The following is a 20887-nucleotide window of genomic DNA, read 5'->3' as shown; positions in this document are numbered from 1 at the left end:
AGGAGAGAAGGATGCTGCCACTATCACAGTGACACCAAAGAACAGTCCACTAGGAGGAGGAGGTGGTGGCAGTGCCTTTGGATGAACTGGAACTTCTTTTGATTGTCACCTGATGAGTATATGTCCTGATTGTTCAATGTCAGATTGTCATGGTTTCTCTATCCCAGAGACACTCTTAGACAATGTCTTAGTTCCAGATGGCAAGACCAAGGCGGTCTGGGGGACCGAGTGAAGTTCTGGCACAGAACTTGCCATGGGGAGGTAGGGGCAGGCATAAGTGTCGTTACTGTAGGTACACTGTTCAGTACCTGGGATGAATCACAAGATAGGTGAGTTCCAGATGCTATAAATAGGAGAATAGAGATGAAATCAATTCAACCTGTGACAGATGCTAGGAAAGAACATATACGCTAGATAGGAAACTAATAGACCCTGTGGGGCTGGCTAGGGCAGGTCTCCTGCACAGGAGAGTACACTGAAGCATGAGAGAGATTGCTATGTGAGGAGAAAAGAACAGCCTAGGACAGTGGTTCTCAACCTTCCTAATACTGTGATCCTTCAATACAGTCCCTCATGTTGTGGTGAATCCTATCCATACATTTATTTTATTGCTACTCCATAACTGTAATTTTGCTACTCTTATGAATCATCATGTAGATATCTGACATGCAGGATATCTGATATGGGACCCTTGTGAAAGCGCGGGTCGACCCCAAAGGGGTCATGACCCATAGGCTATGAAATGCTGGCCTGGTTGAAGGGAGTGGTACACACAAAACACCCAAGACTGAGAGATCTTGGCCAGCTCAGACACAGATGGTTCACTAAATGGTCAAGGGGCAAAGAGGTGGACTAGGTAGGAAAGGGAGTAGGTGGGCAGATTGACTATCAAGAACTTTCACGTTCTTGGGAAAGACTTTGGGAGGTCTCAGTAGAGTTCACTGAGTGGTTTGAATACAGCTGGGACATAGTCCTAGATAACACTTTCAGATGAACGGTCTCCATGGGTTGACACTGCACTACAATCTTGAGGTCTTCGCCTTCCACCTGGCTGTTGCTGTCTCTTCGATTTTTATCTTCTGCTTCTTCCTGATATACAAAGGAAGCTCCAATCTGATGTCAGAGTCTGCTCTCCTTCCGCATGCTTCTCCTCAAACGTTCGTTTGTGTGATTGGCTAGACTTACAGGAAGCTCCTCCTCACCCCTGCCTGTCAGGGCTCCATTCGCATGGCGAGTCTTCGAGCAGGCCGGTCTTCCCTTTGCTTCTCGGTGCAGACAGGATTTCAGTGCTAGCCCTTTGTCATTTAGGAAATTATATTTTATTTCATTAACTTCAACGTGTGTGTGTTTTTTTAAAGAACCTGCCATTTCTATTGAGAGTAAGATATAGACGCATGCGTATTTGTGTCTGTACACGCAGAGGTTTGCTCTGAGGGGATATGCAAGCTCTAAATAGGAGTCATTTACTCTAGACAAAGGGATGGGAGGCTGGCCTCAACTGGGAAACTATTTGCGATTATATGTTTTCTGATTGATCAATGTCTTTAACACATATGTGTTCAAACAAAATATCTGTCCGATGACTAGAAAGGATGAACAGTTTTCTTCTGAGTATTCAAGGCCAAGCATTAAACCTGCTGATCCATAACCGTTCATCTTCTCAAAGCTAGTCTGAAATTCAAGTGGAGCATAATAGTCACATGGTATAAAGTTTGACTTAGGAAGCTTTGCCTTTTCTTAGTCATTACGTAAATGAACGATATAGTTCACTGAGTGTGGCATCGTAAACTAGACAAAATACAGCCATCAATTTCAGCCTGTGAAATGTCAATGTAATGTAATTTCATTTTTTCTGCATTGAAAACCCTGAGCTTGGGGACCATGTGATATCCCTTTCTATGTTTATTGTAAAACATGCAGATGTCTAGAGTAGATAGAACATTCAAGTAGTAGGAGGGCCCCAGACCATAAGTTAGAGGCGAACACAAAGAAAACAGAATGTTCCTGTCCTTCTTTGCCTTCCATTGCTCTGACAAACCAAGACCAAGAGCAACTCGAGGAAGAAAGGGTTTGCTTCATCTTGCAATTCTCAGGTAACATCTCTAACACCTCAGGTAATGTTCTACCATTGAAGGAAGTCAGGGATGAACCTGGAGGCAGAAACTGAGGCAGAGTCCATGGAGGGAGGAGTGCTGGTTTGTCCAGTCATGATTTGCTTAGCCTGCTGTCTTATATAACCCAAGAGCACCAGCCTGGGTGTACCATCACCCACAGTGGGCTGGGCCCTCCCACATCAATCACTAATCAAGAAAGGGCCCCCATAGCTTTGCCTCTGGGCCAAGGAGGTTCCCTTTTCCCAAAGGATCGTTTTGTCAACTTGACAAATCTAACCAGGACATTTCTTAGTTTTTATCTTGGATAATTCTTTTATTCTTGCCACTTAGACTTAAACAAAAAGAAAGACCCTGCCTTCATCTGCCACCATGTTAGCTAGCCTTTTTCTTTTAGCAACTTAAAGCAGAGAAGTTTACTGTGGCTCATGCTTCTAGAGAGTGAGGTCTCTCATAGCGTGCTGACTGGAGTAGTTCAGGTTATGGTAGAGCCTGGGTAATGGCTGGCTTGCATTTTCACAGATTAGAACATAGAGAATGTAGGTGCAAAGGGGGCCATGCTATACCATAACCACCCGAAGGTCTGGCTCCAGGGATCTGACTCCGTCAGCCATGCCTCCTGCTCAGAAAGTTCACAACTTCCTAAAATGGCACCACCAAGGTGGGCCTAAGTATTCAAGCACACGAGCCAGTAGAGGACATTTGAAGGTTAAACCCTAACATTCGCTTATCTGTATTTTCCCATGGCTTCCCAGGGCTCCAACATTCCCTTTCTTTTTCCTCACCTCCCTCTGCCCCTTTTGTTTGTTATTTGATTTAGTGATTCGAAGTTTTTAGGTATCTCTGTTAACTACTGGAACCTATACCAAAGTTTTTTATTTAAGTGAAAAATTTTATCTTACCCCTGGACGTTAATGGAGATAAGCATTCAGAACATAAAGACATGTGAGTATATAATGGAGGAGCCTCTTCCTCCTCTACAACTAGAAAATCCATTCATTCAATGAGTGTCTACTGTCTTCAGGTGTATTTTGTGTGTTTGTGTTTGTGTGTGTGTGTGTGTGTGTCTGTGTCTGTGTCTGTCTGTCTGTCTGTGTCTCTGAGTGTGTGTGTATGTGTGTGCATGTATCTCTGTGTATGTCTGTGTTTCTCTGTATCTCTTGTGTGTCTCTCTGTGTCTCTGTATCTGTCTGTGTGTGCCTCTGTTTCTCTGTGTTTATGTGTGTATGTCTGTGTGAGTCTATATGTGCTTATGTCTGTGCATGTCTATGTGAGTCTATGTGTGTGTGTCTTTATCTGTGTGTGTATGTGTGTGTCTTTTTCTGTGTCTCTGTATCTGTGTGTATGTGTCTGTGTGTGTGTCTCTATGTGTGTGTGTGTGTGTGTGTGTGGTGTGTGTCTGTGCATGTCTGTGTGAGTCTATGTGTGTGTGTCTCTGTATGTGTGTATGTCTGTGCATGTATGTCTGTATGAGTCTCTGTGTGTGTGTGTGAGTCTGTGTATGCATTTATGTATAGGCCTATGATGCTGAGGATTGAACTTAGGGTGCCACACAGTCTTCCTTTGAGCCCTGTAGTGACAATTTTGGAGGTTGTTTGTTTGTTTAAAACACACAGAGGGACTGGAGAGATGGCTCAGCAGTTAAGAGCACCAGCTGCTCTTCCAGAGGCTCTGAATTCAGTTCTTAGCAACCACATGGTGGCTCACAATCATCTGTAATGAGATCTGTTGACCAATTCTGGCATGAAGGTTTACATGCCAATAGAGCACTCACATACAATAAATAAATACATCTTTTTAAAAGAAGAATATGAATAAAACACACACAGACAGCAGAGAGAGGGGGGATATTATAAGGATATGTTTTGTTTTGTTTTTTCAATCCTAGGTGTGGGCTGTACGCTATGGGGCTGTCCATAGTAGCTGATTGAGATTTGCCTTGTGCTCTAGCAGGGACTTGATTTTGCCAGCTACAGATAGTTTCTCTGTGATTGTGTGATTTTTTTTTAGAATTCTGGGAACTTTTCAAGGGTCTATAAACACTAGAGAGCTGGAGAGATGGCTCAGCCATTAAAGGCTAGGCTCAAAACCAAAAATATAAATGCTAGGGCCCAAAGATGGTGGGGGTAGGCACTGGGGCTATTGGCTGAGCTGTTGGTTAGTTGTTGTTGGTCGAGGTTTGTTAAGTAGTCATGTGCAAAGAAGAAATTAGATATCCTGGCCATGAAGATCAAATTCGCCCCAAGGATCTCGAGTGTCCTAAACAGTAGAAAGCAGTCTAACAATAACATCATCCCTTGCAGACCACTGACTTTATTCAGGGATCTCTCTGCATTCCTTTCTAACCCCTTTTCTCTTGTCTAGTGGTAGGGGGTTGAAAGGGTAGAAGAGGGTGGAGAAGGGTGGAAGAAAGAAGAACCCATGAAGTAGCCAAAGTCAAGCTATACAGCCTTGCAAACCTAGTATTTTTTATGTATTAGTCACATTCTTCGGTTCAAGAAACAGAGGTGCCCCCTCCCTTCCATCAATGTCTGTTCTGCGTATGAAGAGTCTGCTTGAAAGCCGTTTAGACCAAGAAGAGGACCTGTTACTGAGCACAGACAAACTGCCATTTTTCCTGACTTTATTTCTGATTCCATAACCAAACTAGGTATCTAAATATTAGCTTTCACTTATTTAGACTGTACATATAGACATGCACATACATATTATATAAACTCTTTACTTTTCCCCACTTCAATCTGGTCCTTGTAAACTCATTGCCAAACTTCACCAGGGTGATTTTTAAAAAAGCCTTTCACAGAACTCTAATTATTATTCCATTCTAAACTCTAATTAATTAGTATTACATTCTAAACTCTAATTAATTATTATTACATTCTAAGTACTTGTATCGCTCTACTTCAGCCCTATGAATAGAATATCTTTGAACAGGTGAAAATTCCCTTGTCTAGTTTGAATTTTTCTCACATCTAGATTTTCTGTTACATCTAACAAGGACCATCAGTCTCGCCTGGCATCCTTGCCAAGTGAAAGTTGGCCTCCCTCTCATCTGCCATCCTTTTAGGAGAGCCTAGAATAATTTCCAAGTTCATGGACAATGCTTTATACATCGTGGAGTTCATAAATGCTGTCTTTTGGGTAATGCTAAATGCTGACATACAGGTGTGTTATGTGTCCCATATCTACTCAGTGTATATATAGTTATGGTCTTGGTCATAGGCATTTTTAAATGTCGAATAGAATGTGCACCCTTTTAACTCGAGACCCTGGAAGGCTGGCACTCCTGGTTTCTGTCATATTCATTCAAAGAAGCAAGCTTGCTCTGCCCTCATGTTGGAGTGATCTGGGATGGACTATAAATTGTATAGCTGCATGGGACACATAGGAGGGAAACTGGGTCTAGCCCTGTTGGCCTTTTGGAGAGGTGTCACATAACAGAAGTGAGCAGGAATCAGTGAGTTTGTATCTTGTGACAACTACAGAAAACAGTGTCACTGTCTGGCTCAAGAGCTTTGCAGTTTTCTAAGGGCCTAAGTAGGACCACGTAAAGCAAAACAAAACCCCATGAAGAGCATGTTAAGGGTCAGCGAGACCATAAATTATTCTAGCACAGAAGTCAGAGGGCCATTAAAAGCTAAAAAAAAAAAAAAAAAAGAAAAGAAAAAGAAAATACAATGTGCAAAGTGGCCCAGGGAGGCTGACCGAGGTCTGCACGGAAGGCACATTGGAGTCTGCTTATCTCTGGTTGGACTGACAACACAACTCCAGTCACAGCCAGCCTCATTACTGCTCAAGTGTGAAGGGTCCACTTGCAAAGAATGTGCCCTTTCACACACAAACACTGCTGCGTTCGGAGACACGTGTCAGCAGCAATGTGCTTCAGAAAATGAGCGCCGAACATTTCCACAGAGCACACTCAACTTACTAAATTGACCAGTTGCAACCGCCCTCCTAGGGTGAGCGGTCCCTTGGGCTCCTAGCACCTGGACCTCCTGTTTCAGAGATCAAGGCCCTCAATGGAGGATGACATATTTTGTAATCCAACCTATCTTGTCAGGGTGTTTTCTTTGTTGGCAATCACTTTGTAGGGATGGCTATCTATCTGTTAACCTCTCATGTCCCATTCCCAGGACTCCCAGGCAGCCTTAACCCTTTACGGTTCTCGTCTTGTAGCTATGTGGACTGTGACTTCCTTCTTTCCTTCTTTCCTCCCTTCCTTCCTACCTTTCCTTACAGGGATACTTGACTTCTGTCATACGAATGCATTCTTGTGTGGGTGGGCGGGAGAGCACTCTCATACAGGCAAAGGGGAGGAGAGAGGGCAGATGTGGGATGATAGGGGTTTGGTGGAGGGAAGTAAGATGTAAATGAATGGAATGATTAATAATAATAATAAAAAGAAAACAAAAAAAAAGAATGCATTCTCTTGGCTCCTGATGTTTTCTGTGATTCTAAGGACCACATCCTCACTTAAGTTAGCCGAGTGGTGAATAGAGACTTCTGCTGCTGGTGTCTTCCCTTAGTCGTTTGCCTCCATGGCTTTGCTGCCATTTCAGTGTTTTATATCTTGATGAAACTAATGCCTTCCACTTAAGGCTAAAATTAGTTTATCTTCTATGAGTGGGAATTTGATTACTAATTATTTTAAAGAAAAATATAGTTTAGAATTAAAGTTCCACATTATAAGAGGTATAGTGAGGAGACAATAAATAAATAATCTATCTAACCTGGGATGAAAGGGAAAATGTTAACCCTTCCGTCCAGTGTGAGTCATAGTATTGAATTGTAAATTGTCTCCAGTATTATCCTTCTGATGGGAGGACTCTACTGTCTACCCATTACCCCCTCCCAATCCTTAACAACCCTCTCAGTTCTAATCTGAACATCTCTTGATTCAGTTTGTGTCATTTTCTTTTTACTCTTGAAAATAGAAATCAGTGAGCAAGCCAGATGGTTCTCTGAGTAAAGGTGCCTGTTGTCAAGCCTGAAAAACTGAGTTCAATCCCCAGAGCCAGCATGGCAGAAAGAAAGAACTGACTCTCGAGCATATCCTCTGATCTTCATTCACTTGGTTTTTTCAACACATAGTAAAAATGATTAATGCAATAAATTTTAAAAATATATTGACTGGTAGGAGAGAGGAGAAGGTTGAGGGGATATTTGAAAATGTCATATGGAAATCAGCTGCATTTTAATCTACTCTTCTCTCTCTCTCTCTCTCTCTCTCTCTCTCTCTCTCTCACACACACACACACACACACACACACACACACACACCAAAACAATACCCACAACAACAACAAACAACAACAAAACCCGCATGTTTAATTGGAGTTAACATAGGAGAATAGCACACCTGGAAACCACAGATTACTGAACAAAGAGCCCAGTTCAAATTGTGGGAAACCTTCCCTTTGAGTTGTTGGTCAGGTGTGTCCCAAAGACACCTCAAAACAATACAGGCTGTGACCATTTTTCTTGGTTGCCTACCAGAACTTTATGATAAGATGCTATTGCTTAAGACAACTGTGCCATAGAATATGAAAAGTCAAGCTGGTATTGACTAAGGGGCTTCCTCAATACTGGCTAGCTTTCATAGTATTGGAAGGTGCTGTGTAGACTCCTGAGGGGGAAATCGTCTGTAGTTTGTGGGTTTGTGAGCTACAGTACTGCCCTACATGACAAGATAGGCCAGTAGGAGTAATAGCGGCACAGATGTTATGGGAGTCACTAGCCACTTTCTGATCCGATTTAAGGCCTGATCTACACACATGGTAGAGTAAATCTAATCAAGAACCCATGGTGGGGAGCTCAGGGTGACCCTACTACTGCTGTTTACTAAATGGACGTGGTATTAAACTGCCCTCTAAATTCACAGATCGCTATTCATAAGTGACGTTATCAGTCCTCCCCAGAGAAGCTTCTCTGTACAGTAGATGGCAGTCTACTTACAACTGGTCCAGTTGGTACTGATATGGACGAGAACTATCTATAGAGTGCTCAGCCATAAATTGGGACATTTATGTCATATTCCTTCTCCACAAGGCTGAGAGATTGTCACAGAAAAGGCAATAAAAAGATCCTAAGAAACGGGAGTCAGGGAAGACTGGGGCAAAACGGTATCTTCTGAATATAGCAAGGCTGCTTCACTGATGACCTCATAGCCACTGTGATTACCTGTACAAGACACAAGATGAAGCCAGTCCACATTATGGCATGTAGGAGGGAGGGGCTCATGTGTGCCTCTCCCCCACAGCCGAGGAGCTGTTGATATTTGATGGCCTCTAGGGTTTTTAATCAAGAGTGTTGCTGCCTTTGGTAGGTCAGCTGTGTTCCAGTGCATGGCCCCACACCTGTGCATGTAAGGACAGTAGAAATTAGATAACCGTATTGGAAGAATACAAAAGGAGATAAAATTGGGATGCAGTTGGGGATATGGGAGGTAGGTCCAGGAGGAGTTAGGGGCAGGAGTAGGGATGAATATGACCAAAAAATACATTGTAAGCATGTATAAAACTCTTGACAAATTAGTAAAAACACCATATTAGAAAAGAAGTAGAAACCAGTGGGCAATGGTCCTATATAGTCTCCTAATGATTATATTTAACAGAGTGGTATCCTATGGGATGCTTAACCTCATGTTCAATCTCCAGCCTTTTGAGTCTCCAAGTGTGGTCTATAATTCATCAACGTTAGCTTCCCCAGAGGACCTTCTAAATGTGCCTCTGGGAGCCTATGCCAGATCTGCTAAGCTAGAGTGTTGGGTGGGGGACCAAGAAATTTGACTTTTCATTGGCCTTCCAGGATGTGTGTTGAATGTGATGTATGTTTGGTGTGTAGGCAGTTGACAAGACCAGTCACAAGGAAGAAGTCTGCCCATGCCACACATCTAATACTTGAAATTCATCTTGAAGACTCTTGCGGTGGGCAGGTATGATCAGGGACCCCTTGGAGCCTATGAATGACTCTATGAGTTTTGTTTTTAAGAATTTAAGATAAAATTCTTAAATATTGAACATTTACTGAAATCTTCCTGTGAACAGGGCAGATGCTTTTCACCAGAATCCACTCAGAAGCTCTTGGAGAAACCACCCCAAATTTCTCCACTGTAATTACCATCTCATCAATACAAGAAAAAGTTCTGAATTATCAGTTTTAAATTTTTCTTTTATTCTTTAGACATTTCTTAACAAAGATTTAGATGGGCTTTTATAACCCCTCCCTCTTTTCCTTCCCAACAGTGGGCACTGAAATAGATTTCAAGATCATTTGATTTGTTTTGAAAGATCAAACAGGCTCTGTTTCCTATTTCCCATCTGTGTTCTAAGGGTCCTTGAAACTTGTGGCCATCAAGAACATTCCAGGCTTTGGTAATGATTCCTCTTATTTTAGTCAGTATATGGCACCAGAGTGTATAGCCCTTTTATGTCTATGTTGATAAAAAATTTTTTAAGTGATTGCTTAAACATTCATCCTTTCAAAATCTTTGGCCTGAGTTTCTATAAATGGAAATTCCTGGTAGTTTTCTGCAACTTGCAATAAACTCATAGGCGTTAGTGAGGAATAGATATCATCTTCCTTGGATCTGTGGAGGGGAAACGTTGTCATTCAAGGGTTAATGGCGTCCAGGCCTTATTTATGTTTGTGGGATTGGGGTGTGCAAAATGGGCCTCTTGCACTCAGTCCAGGTTTATGGAAGATTAGCTGTTCTACACAGAAATAGAAGAACAGCCCAGAAGAATTGGAAAAAGAATGCGTAGCATGGACAACAGGATTTTTCCCCCTGTGTGTGGCTACGGAGGGACAGAAAGGGAGATGAGGTTTGAAAATCAAGTGCAGACTTAACTGCTCCTCTCCTGATTAATGCCAGAAAACATTCAGTCTGGGGGATGCCCTGAGCAGCTGACCACATTGCACCCACTGTGACTCAGAAGAAACCCCCCGGTCCCTCTGAGGCCAACTGGCATAGTTGAAACTGTCGGTGCTGTTGGATGATATCAGTTGACAGCCCAGCATGTGCTTGTGCTTGAACTCGGTACTGTGTTGAGCTGGAGGGAAAGCAGCCATGTGGGGTTGAACATTTAGGAAGCCTTCCAGGGAACCAGGTATCTGTGAGATGGCAGGATCTTGGGAACTGGATTTCACCATGGGAACATGTCATCTCTCCACAACCCCTCATACCAAGAGGCCTTTCAGTTCAGCATTTGTCACTGAGTTGTCTGACCACCTACTCCATACAGAGCTCAAGACTATTAGCCACCTCCTGCATACAGAGCTAGGGAGTAAGCCCAAAGTTTTGAAATTATTTTAAAAACAATTAAGTAAATTACTATATCCTTTCTAAATCCCTGAAATTGGCTTTTCACTAGTTAATTGTAGGAAAAAGTCTTTAATGGTATTATACTCAAGTATATTTATTTGGCCTACTTAAAAATAAGATTTATACATTTCCTTCAGGCCAACATCTTACTGTCATCTACAGACAGCAAAATGGCGGCCCTCATACTGTGTGAACCTCCCCCAAGGAGTAATAGCTACAAAGGACCAAAGAAACCTTAAATGTCCAATGAGTCAGGGAACTCTCAGTTCAGTATCCCAAACTTAATAAGAACACCCTGAGCCCAGGAAGGCCCCCGCTGCCACAGAGGCTGCTGACAGGTAGCCAATTCCAGGACTTTATTGGCTTTAATGCTTGATCTCCCTGCCTCAGGCTCTGGTGTGCTGAGATTACCGCACACACCACTATGGCTGACTTGCAGAAACCTCGTACCGAGGTGCTGGCTTGGTCTCAGGCACTGTGCTACATTAAGAACTGAAGCACTAAGTAAAGCAAGATCCCTGGTCCCCAAGGTGCTCTCTGTATTTTTGTCTTACGCATTTCCTCTTGTGTTACAAACTAGAATCATGAAGTATGAAATCCAACCAGTAGATCTGTTAGTGTCCCTGAGATGAATTCCCAGGGGCTTCATCTAGGAAGTACTTGCACTGTTATGTTGTGTTCTAGGTGTTTACAGAGCGTTTAAAAAAAATCATTGGTTCTTAAGATGAGGAGAAGCTCCGAGAGTGAGAGGGGCAAGGTTTCCAGTGTGGCTTCCGCAGGGAGCACTGATTCTTGGCGACTGGATATTTGAGAACAATGCTTAGACTGTGAAAGAATAGGAAAAGCAACAATGTGGAGTCAGGAAACCAGAGATAACCCTGTCCCTGCTACACTTGGACACCCAGGTTGGACAGTGGGTCCCTTTGAACAATACCCTCCCCGTCCACCCTCAGCCCCTACACACTGGAAAATGCCGTGCTTCTGCCAAAGTGCGTAGTTACCTCAGAGTGGCTCGTACTTAAGAGTCTAAACAGTTGAGTGATTCTAAAGAGCATGCTAAATGGTGTCAAAGGTCAGTAATAAATGGCTGTTACAGCATCCTTGGTTTGTCTAAGTTGTGTCTAAGAGAATAGGCTTACTCTCCATCCACACCCCTTCTCTTCTGGTCATAGAGGCTGAGAGCACCCACCTCAGCTCCATCTACAGGTGGGAAGTTGGTATCAAAGGTTAGGTTCTAAGAGCAAAAGTCAGATAGGCGCCATGAGGGCTGAGTTCAAAGCTTTCTTGAAGCCAGACAATGCTATTCTCAGATGAAGTGACAGGGGAGAGAAACCAATGGCAGAGAAGGAAATAGCAAAGAACTTTCAAGAAGGTACGACTTCCAGGAATATACTGTTGGCATAGTAACTCACTGATACATCTGTCTTGTCCACTTGTACTCATGGGAACTAGGCCCCTAGTAGGGCAAATGGGTACTCTGCAGGGAGAAGTCCTTGCAGCTGGCTGTTTCTGCCTCCCCATCTGGCTGAGCGTACTGAGGAGGTAGTTTTAGTAGCACACACTGATCTGAAATGGAGTCAAACCAGGGCTCGTCCTCACTGCTGTCCCCCTTGACTGTAACCCAGTGTAATTTGACCCATTTGATTCCAGACCGCATCTGTCTCTCATCGATCGCCAACCCCTTTGTTACATTGACATGGGCTCTTGTCTCTTGTTTAGGCTTTTCTAGTGACACTGCAGTGGTGACAGTTCATCTTACAGATGCCTCTTATCTTGGAATCACCCATTCTTCTCTTTGGGTAGTGAGAGCCCCTGACAATGAAAATCTTCCGTATGTGGGGAAGAAGCGAGCACAATCGGCCAAATGTGCATTGTGTGCACGTGTGTTGCCCTTTTATAACTGGACTCTTTGCACTTTTTTAAAAGAAGTTTTTAAATTGCATTTATTTATATGAGGGGCAGGACAGAGAATTACCTGCAGGCGTCCGTTCCCTCCATCTACCACAAGGGCCCTAGGGGTGGACCCCAGATCATCGATCTTGAAGGCAAGCATATTTACCCGCTGAGCCACCTCTCTGGTCTTGGAATCTTAGCAAAATGAAGAAATAGATCTGTGAAGAGGATTGTGATCGTTCTGAGAGCACAGGACAGTGTCTCCCTCAGAACCCGGCGTCCGAGTTGGCAGGTGTTGACACGGAGGTTACACAGAAGAGGGTACCCAACCCAATGGAATTTCCAGATTTAACAGTGGTATGGTTCTTCTGGGTGAGGGCCGAGTTAGAGTATGGCTTGTCCGTTTTGTATGCTTGGAGAAGGTCGTGTTAAATTTGGATGGAGAAAACTGGAGGATTTCAGGGAGGGACGGGTAAGCGAGTCCATCTGGAGGGACAGAATATTCTCTCACATGACTATTTTAAACCCTCAAATCTTAGGAAAAGTCTCACTAGGTTTCCATAAAGTACTCTCCATTTTGGGGCAAATGAAAGTTGGCTTAGACTTCAGATAGATTTTGAAATGCAGTAGCCTCAAGGCATCAGAAATTTACAAAATTAATCTATTATAACTGGAAGCAAATAAAAGTGATTATGAATTCAAGCTATAAAAGTAATCAGAGACCTATCATAAGGAATAAACATACGCATGCTTTAAAACAGAGGAAAAGCTCAAATTCCCGTAAGTCACAAAATAAACAGAGTTAGGCGGGGTGGAGCTCAGTAGCAAAGCGTTTGCCTAGCGCACAGGAGCCCCCTGTGCCCCTAACATACTCAGAAACACAGTAGCATATTGGCTGGAACTGATTGCCAGAGTCATTCTTACTCGTGTGTACACTTGTGAGGAGCAGCATGTGGGGGCTTGAGGTCAGTCTCTGGCGTTGTCCTCAAGATGGCTACCCACTTTTTTCCTTTTTTTTTGAGACATGGTTGTGACCTGGGACCCAGGACTTACTTGGTAATTAGACTATGATGGATGGCCAGAGAAACCCAGAGATCTTCTGTTTCTGCCTCCCCAGTGCTGGGATTCTAAGCTTATGCTACTATACTTGGCTTCTTAAAAAAAGATTTATTTTTATTTATATGAGTACACTGTAGCTGTCTTCAGACACACCGGAAGAGGGCATCAGATCTCATTTACAGATGGTTGTGAGCCACCATGTAGTTGCTGGGAATTGAACTCAGGACCTCTGGAAGAGCAGTCAGTGCTCTTTTTTTTTTTTTTTGGTTCTTTTTTTCGGAGCTGGGGATCGAACCCAGGGCCTTGCGCTTCCTAGGTAAGCGCTCTACCACTGAGCTAAATCCCCAGCCCCCAGTGCTCTTAACCACTGAGCCATCTCTCCAGCCCAACACTTGGCTTTTTAAATGTGGGTTCTGGAAATCGAACTCAGGTCTTCTGTTTTTATGTATGTGTTTGGCTGTTTTGCCTGCATGTACATCTACATACCATCATGTCTCTGCAGTGCCCTTAGAGGCCAGAAGAAAGCGTCCTATCTCCTGGAACTAGAGTTATAGTCGTAAGCCACCATGTGGGTGTTGGGAATTGAACCAGGGTCCTCTGGAATAGCAGCCAGTGCTTTTAACCTCTGAGCCATCCCTCCAACCTCCAAAGTTATTGTTATATGAAGAGCCCAAAGAAGAAAATGTTGAATTATACTTAAAATATTCAAAACCGAGAAGGGAAAGTAAATGTTTATGGTGCTCTTTCAGCTTCTGTTTCATTGCTGGATATCAAAGAGCAGAAAAGACTTCATTTACAGTTTTAACACCCAGTCCAACTATAAAGCCATCCCTACAGGGGCCTACTTAGGCCCCAGCTTTCCTTGGGCAACTTTTCCATGTGGGTTGTGTAACTAATTGTAGTTCTTCCCCCCCCCATAAAGTCCCAAGTACAGAAAACCATCCTTAGCATGGGTTGAGGGTCTTAATGATACACAGTTTGTCATTAATGTCCCTGGTTCCATGTTCTTACCTCTTCTCTGGTTTTCTCACTGAATTTTATCCTGATGCCTGATCGGATTCTTGTAAAATACTTCCACTATTGTGGAGTGGTGTGGGTTTCAGGTGCTCCCATCACTTACAGTGCGGTTACATCTCGGGAAGCTCACCGGAAGTTGAAAAGTGCGTGGAGTACACCTCCCAAACTTAAGGGGCACCCTAGTTCAGCCACACAGTCAACGGGGTAGCGTCATGAGGGTTGACCAGCTCTTCAGTGCCGCTGCTCAGCAGCTCCAGAGATGACTGTGGTACTAACCAGTCCAGGGCAAGTCAGCATCCAAATAGAAAGACTGGTGTCACGAGGCTTCCCTACACTGGTGTCATGGGGCTTCCTTCCGTACACTCTTGTATTGACATGAAGTAAAAATAATCTTCAGTTTGAATGTCCGCATTTCAGGACAGAAATTCCCCACTATTCCCCCTGAGATTATCTTGGGAATTCCCCAGATTCTGAATGGAAATAGTCACTGGTATAAGCAACACTCCTTTGCCCCTCCCACCTTTTCTGCAGCTCCCTTTTCTCTAGAACTCCACCAGAGAGGTTCAGGATGAAAACCCACCGCTCTTAAGTAGTGCCTCCCCCTCGTGGTAACCCTGGGAAACTGCAGTTGGTCCGATCTTGGATGTGGCAATAATTCAATTAGTTGTGGCTGTAGAACTGGGGGTCCCCATTCCCTTGACGGCTGTTGATCGGAGTTCTTGTGGTCCAGACGCTGCCTATCTTCCGCAGAGCCCCTTCCAGCTCACCACACCTGGCCGTCTCTCTGCTACCCTGTCATACGGACTTTCAGTTGCTGTGACAGAAGTGCGGAAGGAAAACTACTTAAAAGGAAGAGAGGTTGGAGGTTTCAGTCTGCGGTCACTTTTTACACTGTTGCCTTTATACAAGTGGTAGGCAGAATGTCACGGTGTGGGGACAGAGGGTAGAGCAGACTGCCCCACTAAGGGGACTGAGAATGGAAAAGCCCAGAGTCCCAGAATGCCTTTCAGGGGCACATTCCCAAGTGACCAAACTTCCTTCCACTATACCCCACCGGCTAAGGGTTCTGCCCCCTCCCAACCTCTCTAAAGACTAGGCAATAGGCCTTGAAGACATGGGCCCTCAGGGAGACCCTCTATGATATGGCCAAGGCACAGCACAGTTGGATAAAACTCTGGGCCTTTAAAGGGCCCCTAAGATTAGATTTGGCGCAAGGGAATCACTCACTCCAACCCTGGTTAGCTCAAAATTTGCTGATTAGTAATCTTAATCATAACTTTAATATCCCCTTGTCACATCATATACCATAATGGGGGGTGGTACCAACAGTAGTTACACTAAGAAGTCCTTTGCAGGGGGCTCTGGGAAGGTACTGAACACAGCTAGAACCCCCAGACTATTAGAATTCCTCCAACCTTAAGATTGTGCATATTGGTCTTTACATTGTTCACTGGTGAGACTTTCCAAATCCTCCTCAAGGGTCTATCTTGAACTAACAAAGGAAGTATAGAACTCATCACAGCCATACCAACAATGGAATATCAAACCAGTGTCCTCTCTCCCAAATCGACCAGACCTGTAGAGATGCTTGCCAAGGAGAATTAGCTGGATGAAGTCCAGGACACACGGTGTACTTAGTCACTAGCTTCTAATGTTCTTGTTCTTACTTCAGGGTTGCTTCCTTCCACATATAATGTTGGTATTCTCTTTATTTTATCCTCTATCCCCATCTCTGAATTCTTCACTAAAGACATGAATTCTCTCTTATGTTCTCTTCTTCTCCCTGTATCTCACTTTATCAGGCCAGTGTGGGGAGATGTGGTCCAAGAGGCAGGAGTCCCATATACGAGATGCAGCTTAGTCCCCAAACTGTGCATGCCATCTGACCTCTTGGCATTGCTGTTTCCTTGTTGGTGACTCACACGTGTCCTTGTTAGCCTGTTATAAAATAGGCTTATCTACACGTCTTTCAAAATCATATTGTGTGAGAGACCAGGCCCCTGAGTCAGCTACTCAGGTCCCTCCTCTCTCACGGCCACCACAAAAACTCCTGGGACTTAATGAAGAAGTCAGTCCTGGTTTTTAGCATTGAACTGTAACCATCACCACCTCCTTCCTGGAAGGTATGGGCTGCCAGCCTCCATCAAGGACCTTGGCACTAACACAGTGATGGGCTGGTGGACAAAGGAATTGTGTTGGATGTGTGGAGGCAGGCTGATTAACAGCAAGAACTTGAGAATAAACTCTGTGGGCTCAAATTAGAGACACAGGCCCTGCCGTGGATAGGCTTCAGGAACTGGGGAAAGTTTGTCGTCAGTCAGGATGAAATAGAGAGGTGAGAAAGGAGTTCATGTGGGTAGAGCTGAGCTCTTCTGGGCACCTAGCAAAATTAATGTCTAGTACCTACTGCCCCTGCAACTGGCGGCCATGCTTATCACAGTTTGGATTGGTGTGTGTGTGTGTGTGTGTGTGTGTGTGTGTGTGTGTGTGTGTGTGTGTGTGTGGTGTTGCTGGTAATTGTAGCATTTCAGGCACATGCACTACCCTTGAGTTACATCTCCTGGCCCTAAAAGATTAAAGATGGAAGGAAGACAATGTCTCGATTGGTTCGTGTTATAACTTAACACTGAGTCCCGTACAGGGCAATGTGTTTGATATTAAGGCTTTCCTTTGTCTCTGGTTGGTGGACTTCCTAACACAATCTTTGTGTCCAAAAATAGAACCAGAGGAAACAGAACACAGAAGAGCTGTAGAAACACTAGTACAGACCGGAAACCAAATAGTTGGCAGGGACATCTTGCTAATCTCTTGTGTATTGGTGCAGTTTAAATTAGGGTCTGACCCTCACGCTTGAGCATGGGTTAAGCATCTGTGTTAGACTGTCTCAGCAGTCAGTGGCCTGTGGAGTCCAACCCTCTAGGTGGTGAAGCCAGCAGTTAGTCAGATGGAGAATGTCAAGGGAGGCTTTGAGCACATTCACCCTCCATTCGGGAATACTTAGAACGGATCTTCTCCCCGATTCTAAAGACCTACAGGCTAGCCCACTGTTGGGTGGCTCTTCTCGTTCACACAAATTGGGTGAAAGTGCTAGTATTGAAGTCTTTGTGATCTCAAAACCCACATATTAGCTGCTGGAGTGCCCTTGGGGTCTGACCCTAGGTTAAGATTTCAGCCAGGAAGCCATTCTCAGAACATGTGGCCATTGAGTCACTGAGGGCAACACACAAGACGAAAGCAGGCATCGAGAGAAATCTTCTCTCCAGAGAGAAAACTTCTCAAAGCACTGACCATAATTGTCTTTTTCACCAGTGCATCAGAATATGGCTGACTCTGGAATTTGGATATCAGAGTATCTCCGTAAGGCCCAGGGATTACACTTGATCCACAGGTTGGCACCATTGAGAGAAGTGAAGCCTTCAAGAGGTGGCATGAGTGGGAAGACTTCATGTCACTGTGGGCGGTGCCCTCAACAGGGACACAGGGTCCCTGCTGCTCTGTTCTCTTTCATCTCTACCATCAAATCAGCCACTCCTTTTCACGTGTCGTCTTGCCTTGCCATGACGTGTCGTGCTCAGAAACCTCCAAAACGATGAGTGAAGAAAACCTTTTTTCTTTATAAGTTGATTATTCCAGGCATTTTGTTATTGGGATAGAAAACTATCATAGGTTAAAGAAAATAACACTAGGGAGAATACTCTAGAATGGTGTATTAGCAAAACTCGTTACCCTACTATTTCTGATGTGACCCTGTGGTTGCTTGAACATACTTATCAGGGCAAACTTCAACCCCTTACACTCAAGTTCTTCAGTTAACCAGGAGTATCAGTTATCTTAAACACCACTTTTAAAGGGAGATGAGTCAGAAAAAGAGGCAAACAGATACAAGCACCAATTCCTCATCAAATTTAGGCTCTGGAGAAACCAACTTTCTGATTTCATCAAGAAAACAGTGCTTTGTTTTTGTGTGTGTGATTAAGAATGTGGGCTCATGTACTGAAGAATGAAAAAAAATATATATATTCATGCATAAGGAGGTGCTGCCCACCTTTTTGTGTGTGTGGCAGAGTTTCTTACTAGCCTGGAGCTCACCAAGTAGGTTAGGCTAGCTGGCCAGTAAGCCCCAGGGATCTGCCTGCTTTCGTTTCCCCAGGACTGGGTTGACAAGGGTGTGTACCACCCCCTAGTATTCTTTTGCTTTTTTGTTTGTTTGTTTTGTTTTCATGTGGATTGTAGATATTGAACTCTTAAGGAAAGCTTAGAATAGGTAGGCCATCTCCACAACCCAAGCATACCTTGTTTTTGAACATCCCAGTTGTGAGCTCTCTTTTGGTTTGTGTGTGTGTGTGTGTGTGTGTGTGTGTGTGTGTGTGTGGTGTGTATGTGTGTGTGGTGTGTGTGTATATGTGTATGTGTGTGGTGTGTGTGTATATGTGTGTATGTGTGGTGTGTGTGTATGTGTGGTGTGTGTGTATATGTGTGTATGTGTGGTGTGTGTGTATGTGTGGTGTGTGTGTATATGTGTGTATGTGTGATGTGTGTATATGTGTGTATGTGTGGTGTGTGTGTATATGTGTGTATGTGTGGTGTGTGTGTATATGTGTGTATGTGTGGTGTGTGTGTATATGTATGGTGTGTGCATGTGTGTATATGTGTGGTGTGTGTGTATATGTATGGTGTGTGCATGTGTGTATATGTGTGTATGTGTGGTGTGTGTATATATGTGTGTGTGGTGTGTGTGTATGTGTGGTGTGTGTATGTGTGGTGTGTGCATGTGTGGTGTGTGTATGTGGTGTGTATATGTGTGGTGTGTGTGTATGTATGTGTGTGTATGTGTGATTTGTGTGTGTGTGTGTGTGTGTGTGTGATTTGAGAAGGGTCGGGTGCATGCTCTCATCTCCAGGGCCTCTGGGACTCGGCATTACTGACTTCTTACTTCTTTCTGGTGAGTGTTAATGTGGAGGTCCTCAGGACACTCACGCTCAGTCATTTGTGAGTAATGAGGCTATGTATTCACAAAGTCAGCAAGCTGCTTGTTTTAAATCTGGAGCAAGAGTTTTGCATATGTGTGTGTTTTCTTTTCACCTTCATCTAAGTGAATTGTAAGAGTCACCTCTGGCACTGTAGAAATGCGATGCTGGGATGTGCTCTGGGACCCATCTTGTTGGGTCCCAATTTGCAAAGGGAAAAAATAGGGACTGGAAATGAATTGCCCAGTGTCCTCCAGCCGGGCCAGTCCCATCTGTGTGGGGCACTTGTGCTTTGGATCTAACAGGTGAATAGACTCAATGTGTCTCCATGCCCTCATGTTACAATTGGATTGCTTCCTTAAAGACATTTAAAAAGCATAAAATAGACCAAATCCATGGTTGAGACAGTTTTGTTCTGCTGATTTTTCTCATAATTTACAAAGAATTTCAGTAGATCAAAAACAAGACAAAAATGTACAAATTAGAGCCCGGGAACATTCCAGATCTCCTAATCTCACTGCTCTGGGATATAAAAGACTGTTCTTCCAACAGTCCTTTTTCCAGGACACATGGGAGAGTCGCTCTGATGTGCTTGTTGTATACCCACGGGACATTTGTTTTATTGAGACAGGGTTTCTCTCTGGATAGCCAAGGCTATCCCTAAATGGAAAGCAGCCCTCTTGAACAGGAGGATTGCGCACTGCCACACCAAGGTCATGGCACACATTGTATTCTTTGCTGAAGTGGACTTGAGATTAAAAACAGGTTTTATTATCTTTAATAATAATTGTAATTAATTACAATTAATTACTTATATTTATCAAATATTAAATATTTAATCATATCCTACATTAAATATACAATAAACAATTAAAATTATCATAAATTATAATTTAGTTACAGTAAATATAATAATAATAATGATAATGATAATAATTCCTCCATGGAATTATGTTATTTAACTGAGTATCACAACATGTAACGTATTTCAGACCTTATCAATCAGATTTGGAAAGTTCCTCCCCACCTGAACCTATGGCAGCTGTGGATCATGGCTGGACACTTTATATGGAGTTCTATGTCATCAACATATACAACTCACAAAGATTCCTTTCTAGTAGACGGCCTTTAACCACAAACTAGCTTCCAAAGGGAGGTGATTCTATTGTCTCAGTCATGAATGCCAGATTATTGGCTCCAGCCAAAGGGCTGCATTGGGAGCCTGGACCCCTGGAACACTGCTCATCACCCCTCATCAGAGTATGCAGGTGGGAGGCTGAGGCAAAGGGACCACGAGTTCAAGGCCCAGCTCAGCCAACCTAGTGAAACTCTGCTCAGAATGAATGAATGAATGAATGATGAATGACAAAGGAGAAGGTGTCTCATAGATTCCTTGCCCATCACGTGTAAGATCCTGGGATTAGTCTCCAGTGATAGGGGATAGCTAATAATTTAAGTGTGTGGCTTCAGAAGCTCCAGGTCAAAGCCTGTTCACCTCCCTGAAGCCAGAAACAGAG

The 20887-nt window shown here is 43.7% G+C and overlaps 1 protein-coding gene across 6 annotated transcripts in view; it reads left to right on the top strand.

The window, feature by feature from the left end:
* Positions 1-20887, top strand: part of Bmp6 (bone morphogenetic protein 6) — a 255105-nt gene that overhangs the window by 177346 nt on the left and 56872 nt on the right.

Source organism: Rattus norvegicus, chromosome 17 (assembly GCF_021556685.1).
Source record: "Rattus norvegicus strain SHRSP/BbbUtx chromosome 17, alternate assembly SHRSP_T2T, whole genome shotgun sequence".
Classification (NCBI taxonomy): domain Eukaryota; kingdom Metazoa; phylum Chordata; class Mammalia; order Rodentia; family Muridae; genus Rattus; species Rattus norvegicus.
The sequence above is the reverse complement of the archived record's forward strand: the minus strand, read 5'-3'. Positions and strand labels throughout refer to the sequence as shown.